The sequence below is a fragment of the Ictidomys tridecemlineatus genome, unplaced genomic scaffold, assembly GCF_052094955.1.
Source record: "Ictidomys tridecemlineatus isolate mIctTri1 unplaced genomic scaffold, mIctTri1.hap1 Scaffold_88, whole genome shotgun sequence".
In the NCBI taxonomy this organism is placed as follows: Eukaryota; Metazoa; Chordata; class Mammalia; order Rodentia; family Sciuridae; genus Ictidomys; species Ictidomys tridecemlineatus.
This window is the reverse complement of record NW_027526121.1, coordinates 276,040-282,899: the sequence shown is the minus strand read 5'-3', so window position 1 is coordinate 282,899 and position 6,860 is coordinate 276,040.

The following is a 6,860-nucleotide window of genomic DNA, read 5'->3' as shown; positions in this document are numbered from 1 at the left end:
ATGCCTATTCTTTTAAGTTGTCCAGCTTATAGTACAAAGTCACAGCAGCCCCCGAAACAGATTTAAGGATGATCTACATGCCAAGGAGCTCTTAGGTCTCTACTCTTCTTTGTTTCTTCATATGTTAATCCCCATATCATCCTGTCAATGCTTGGTCTCATCGTTCAGAAAAATGTCACAAATGAATTAAAGTCTCCATTTCCTTATCTTTGCTTAGGGAGTTTTTAAAGTATGTAATTTTTATCTCTATAAAGTTTTTACCTTTTCTGAGCATATGAACACATTTTTTATTGAGAAAATTTGGTAAGTATAAAGAAAGTATAGAAATCTTTTCTGGCCTAGTCTTCATCTGGCATTCCTTAACTTTTACTGCCAACACAATTCCATGTGATGATGGAAACTAAGGATTCCCCTCCTGCTTAATGCAGAATCTTCATGCATCCTAAGAACTTCCTTTTTCTCTCCCTCCCTCCTTCCTTCTGTCTCAGCAAAAGGGGTAATGTATGAGGGTGTTGTTTGGTGGGTAGTTTATTAGTTGGGGCTCATTTGCAGTAAACAGAAACCATTCCAACTAGTTTAAACAGAAATAGTTGATACAAGACTGCAGGTGACTTATAAAAAAATTTGAGAGTCTAGCAGCAGAATCTCGACAAGGCCCTAGAACCATCCTGCCTCTGCAGAGTGGGGTGCTTGCTGCTTTTCCACAGGATAAATCTGAAGCAGAAAGCTCTGGACTGCAGAGCCATCCTGCCTTTGCCCTGCAAAGTGGATGCTCCCTGCCCTGCTGTCTCTTCTCATAACTAGTTTTGCACTTATGTTTGTCAGGGCTGCTTGGTATGATTAAACCTAAATCACACTCAGGACTCTGGATCCAGGAGAGGCAAAAAATATGAAACCCTTACAGTGGCACAGAGACATGAGAGTCTGCTTTGACTTCCAGAACTTCATAATTCTTGAGCTGGAACTTGAGGAAGAGCAGGACATGTTTGTTTGTTTTTATGACTTTTTGTTTTCTGATTTTATATGAACTGTGTGACTAGAATGTACAGAAAGCCTAAGAAAAATAAACTGTAGGAGAGCTATTGCAAGGGATGAATACTGTGGGTAGAGGGTGGGTGGCGTATCTTTCAGAGAGACGGACAGGTCAGGTGTGGAGAACCATGAGCAGGTTGCAAGGGTCAGCCTGAGAGATTCTGAGTTGACCACAACTCCAGTCTTTTCTAAATTTCTCTTGACACAGGGTCTCACTAAGTTGCTTGGGGGTCTCACTAAGTTGCTGAGGCTGACTTGGAACTTGTGATCCTCCTGCCTCAGCCTCCCAAGCCTCTGGGATGATAGGGATGTGTCACTGTGCCCAGCTCATGCTTTCTTTTTGCTTGGAAAACCTAACTCCACATGTGCGTGAAACATAGCCACAATTACCTCAAAATGCAGGCCTGCAGCAAGTCTCTTGTAGGAAGACCTCAGTTTCCACATTGAGGACACAAGGGATGTGAGGCAGGATGGCACCAGGGCAGGCAGGAGGAGCTCAGTCAAGAGCAAGGGCTTCCGGACAGGTGTGGAACCTCCCCTCATAGGATGACCCATCATGGAGAGGAAACCAGCAGCCCACTGCCAAGAGACCACTGCTGCCCACTTGGTGACCAGTGTTGGTCAAATCAACTCTATAGGACACTCAATCCCTGGGGCTCAAGGCTATTACCAACTCCTCTTGGTAGCCGAGAAGTGGAGGCAGAGACCACAGGCTTTGTGAGTCTGGGCACTGGAGTGCTAAGGCTGCTCCCCCATTGTGCCCATGGAAATCATCCCAAGGCTGGCCACATTGGTGGAAGCTGGAACAGCCAGCATTGGCTGGAGTTGAAATGACAGCAACTTAACTAGACGGGGACTCCATCTCATTCCAGTCAGAATGGCAGTTACAAAAAATACAAGTAACAATAAATGTTGGCAAGGATGTGGGGAAAAGGTACTCTCACAGATTGCTGGTGGGACTGAAAATTGGAGCAACCACTCTGAAAAGCAGTTTGGAGATTTCTCAGAACTTGGAATGGAACCATCATTTGACCCAGTTATCCCACTCCTTGATATATACACAAAGGTCTTAAAATTAGCATACTATAGTGATACAGTCCCAGCAATGTTTACAGCAGCTCAATTCAAGATAGCTAAACTATGGAACCAGCCTAGGTGCCCTTCAACAGAGGAACTAATAAAGAAAATGTGGTATACATGCACAATGGAATATTATTCAGCCGTAAAGAAGATGAAATTATGGCATTTGCTGGTAAATGGATAGAACTGGAGACTATCATGCTAAGTGAGATAAGCCAGTACCAAAACCAAAGGCCAAATGTTCTAATATGTGGATGCTAACACACAATAAGAAAGGTCAGAGGGAAGAAGTTCATTGGATTAGAAAAAGGGGAATGAAAATACTGGAGAAGAAAACTATATTTCTCAATACATTTGACAAAACCCTTCACAAAAGAATAAAACTTAATGTGATAAAGAGCCGATACTCACCAAATGAACCTGTGGATTTAACAGAATCATCTGAGTGATTTTTTTTTGTAGAAATTAGTGAGCTGATTCTACATTTAAATGGGAATGAAAAGGAAATATAGAAGCCAGATAACTTTGAAAAAAATTTGGATTAATAATTCAAGATATTATAGTTAATAGGGTAAATATTGTGAAGATAGACACATAGTTCAACAAACCCATCTGAGAGTTCAGAAGGAGACTGCACATATACTGACAAGTGGCTTTTGACAAAAGTGCAGTGGAAAAAGCAGTCTTTTAAACAAATGCTACAGGAACAACAGGACATTCATATGCAAATGCATGAACTTCATCCATAAGCTGTAACTATCACAGAACTGTGAAACCTAGGGCCTTAAAAATGTGTAGATGAAAATGTGAGGGAGAAAATCCTGTGACTTTAGTAAAGCAAAAATTCTTATATATAGCATCCAAATCACATTTAATGAACAATTAACTAAAATTTTTGTATTGTGAAAAACACTGTTAAGAGAAAAAAAAGTACAACCCTAACCCTAACCCCTAACCCTAACCCTAACCATAACCCTAGCCATATCCCTAGCCATAGCCCTAGCCCTAACCCTAACACTAACCCTAACTCTAACCCTAACCCTAATCCATAAAATAGCAAATATTTGCAAAGCATCCATTTGATACAGGTATTGTATCTGGAATAAAGAACTCTCACTTGATAATAAGAAAAATAAATGACCTAATGAAAAATGCAGATTTAAATAAGCACTTCACCAATTTTTTTATCTATATGTATTCATATAGATATAAAGTATATATTATGTATAGCAGACAAGTATATGAAAAGGTGTAAACATCATTGGTCATTAGAAAAAGTATAAATTAAAATCATAACAAGATACCACAGCACACCTATTAGATAGCTACAATTAGAATGATCACTCATACTAAGTGTCAATATGTGGGAATATAAAACAACATACAGTATCCACCTTGCTGCCTTTGGAAGAGTTTGACATTTTCTTAAAAGTTACTCAAAACCTGTTTTATAAACCAGCTATTCCAAGAAAATGAAAGCTTATGTCCACACAAAGACTCACACATGAAGGTTTATGGCAATCTTATTTGTGATATTCAAAACCTGGAAAGAGCCGGATGTCCATCAGTGGGTAAATATACAGATGGACTGTATCCGTAGAATAAATTGCTATTCAGCAATAAGAAGGAATGGAGCCCTGATGCATGCCACAACATGGACAGACTCAAGAACATATGCTGAATGGAAGATGCAGATGCAGAGACCACACCTTGATTATTCCCTTTATTGGAAATGTCCAAAGAAGCCAAGCCTGGAGTGACAGGTGATGATTGTCTGCATCTAGGGGGAGAAACAGAGAGTGATGTGCAAATGGCCACAAGTGGTCTTTTGCAGTTGGTGGAACTGTCCTGACACTGCATTGTGGTGATGGTTACACAATTTATTATAAATAAATGAATTGTACATTTATAACAGGTGAAATTTAAAAATGTACCTTTAAAAGGCTGAGTTTTATGAAAATGAATGCCTTATCACCACCATGAAAAACATGAAGGAATCTCAAGATAATTATAGTGGATGAAAGAGGCCAACACCCCGTCCCCCAATACTGTGTGATTCCATATACATAAAATTCTAGATAATTCAAATGAATGTGGAGTGAGAGAAGACAGATCAGTGGTTGAGGGATAGGGACAAGGTGGGAGAGAGAGATCACATAGCAAGGGGTGGGAGACAGAAATTACAGAGTGGAACCATTGGGGAGTGATTGAGATGATTGATATGTTCATTATCTTGATGGTAGTGATGGATTTGTGGGTGTATACATGTGTCAAAATTTATTAAACTATTCACTTTAAATACATGCAGATTGCTCTGTTTTGATTCCACCTCAGTACAGCTGTTTTTAAGGGACATGAATAGTATGATAATTACAAAAATATAAAATTAGTTGTTGGATTGAGTGATTTCTTTATTTCAAAAGTTTAAGTTATTGTTACATTATGAATTAGCAAATAAAAATTCTTTTAGAAATAGCTTATTACTTAGTCTTCAGAAAGGCCTAGTTTGGGGAGCTGGGGGTTGAAGAGAAGATGATACTGCTCTTGTTGCTAGAGGCAAGAAAGTCCTTGGGGTGTATTAAGGCACACACAAGAAGCCAGTAAGGAAAGGAAAAGTTCTTGGGCTGGGGCTGGGGCTGGGGCTGGCCTCTGTGGTAGCGCACTTGCCTGGCATGTGTGAGGCACTGGGTCCAATTCCCAACACCATGTTTTATAAATAAATAAAGGTCTATCAACAACTAAAAAAATATTTAAAAAAAAGAAAAGGGGAAGTTCTGCAAGTCTTGAAGGAGGCCAGGAAGGAGGGAATCCCAAGCAGATGGATTATTTTTCCTGGGGAAGAGGGTGGCCTGTCCCCATGAGAAAGAGAAAGGTGGGTGCAGAGGAGTGCTGAGGAAATGGGTGGGGTGCAGGCAGAGGTGTTCTCATCAAGGAAGGGACCTGCAGGCATCTTTACTTAAGCCACTGATCTCAGAGAAGGTTCCACATGCTCTGCTTCCCTTCTCCTGTCTTCACGATGGCACCAACATGTTCTGGGAGTGCTGGTCCCAGGATGATAGCCCATGCCCTCAGCATCTTCCCATGTTAGGCTCTTCACTCAGAGCCTTCCCAATAGGAAATCAGAAGGTTCCAAAATAAATGTGGATGGAAGGGACCCCAAACTGCAAACCCAGATTCCTGAGCGCCAAAGAGAGGACCAGGAAAGACCAAGCTACCCTGGACAAGGCCTAGGTTGGGCCAAGATGCCCATTCCCTTATATTGCTCTTTCAGAGCTCCTACCCCAGGGCTGGAACTATCCTGCTGCAGCCCAGCAACTGACTTCCTTGTCCTCTGCCACACACCAATGTCACCAAACTCCAACCACGCCCCCAAATCCTAGGTCATGAGGGGTGATCATAAACTTCAGCTAGGCGTGGTGGTGCATGCCTGTAATCCCAGCAGCTGGGGAGACTGATGCTGGAGGATTGAAAGTTCATATCCAGCCTCAGCAACTTAGAGAGGCAATAAGCAACTCAGTGAGACCCTGTCTCTAAATAAAATATTAAAAAGGGCTTAAGATGTGGCTCAGTGATGAATCACCCCTGGATTCAATCCTTGGCTGGGGTGGGGGAAGCCCTCCAGGTAACTCTTGCCTTCCATCAGGCTGCTCCCCCCTCCATCCCAGGACTTTCTCCCTGACCTCCTAACCACTGACCACTGTCCTGCTGGCCAAGGACCTGCTTCATATGGCAACATCTTCTGGGATCCAGCTCAGCTTGACAGCTCCCCCAAGACATGGAGTCTTGTGACCCAGTTGCCTTCCATGCAGCGTGACAAACTGGGGCAGCTTCCTCTACTCCAATCCTACCCCCATGACTCCCTGCCCCAAGGGACAACAGAAAAAAGATCCCAACAGACAATGTTCAGGCTCACCCCAGCTCTCAAATGAAATGAGCTGCATTGTTTAAGGAAGTCAAAAAATAAGGAAAAGGTCATTTGATCCATTTGTTGTAACATCCAAGCATTTCCAACTGATTCCTTAATACAGGTACACACTCACATTACTTATTTCATGGCTTTTGAAATTTGCCACCAATTATATCCAAATTCCTTTCACCTGCACTCAACTACATGTCTTAGTTGTATCTTCTACCTTTAACCATAAGGAAACATTGTTCTGTGTTTGGAACATGGAGAGAATTTTGCTCTTTTTCCTTATAAACCTTATGTGGCAAATATTAGTTTCCTACCTCAGATTCATAGTAAACATGAATCTGGATTATGCATGGAATCACTGAACTACAGGTTACTTGATCTTTCTCAAAATGTAAAAGATTTATTTTTTGTTTCTAGTTGTTGCTTTCTATTACATATCTTTGTGCACGAAACATTTATATGTTTTCAAATTATTTTTCTTTTTTTTAGTTACACATGGCAGTACAATGATCGTGATAATTCATACATTTGAATCAAATGGGGTATAATTCTCATTTTTCTTAGTGTACAGTTTGCAGAATCACATTGGTCATGCAGTCACATATATACATATAGCAATAATAATGCCTATTTTATTCTGCTGCCCTTCCTATCACCCCTTCCCCTCCCCTTTCCTCCCATCTCATCTCTCTACCAAATGAGTTTCCCACAATAAAACTAAAAAATATTTTAAAGCTGACTTAAAATATTGCCCTGGTGGAGGACTGAATCCATCAATAGTGTCACTTCTATGGTGTGAGGTAGCTTTCTTTAAGATTTATCAGCTGCCCCT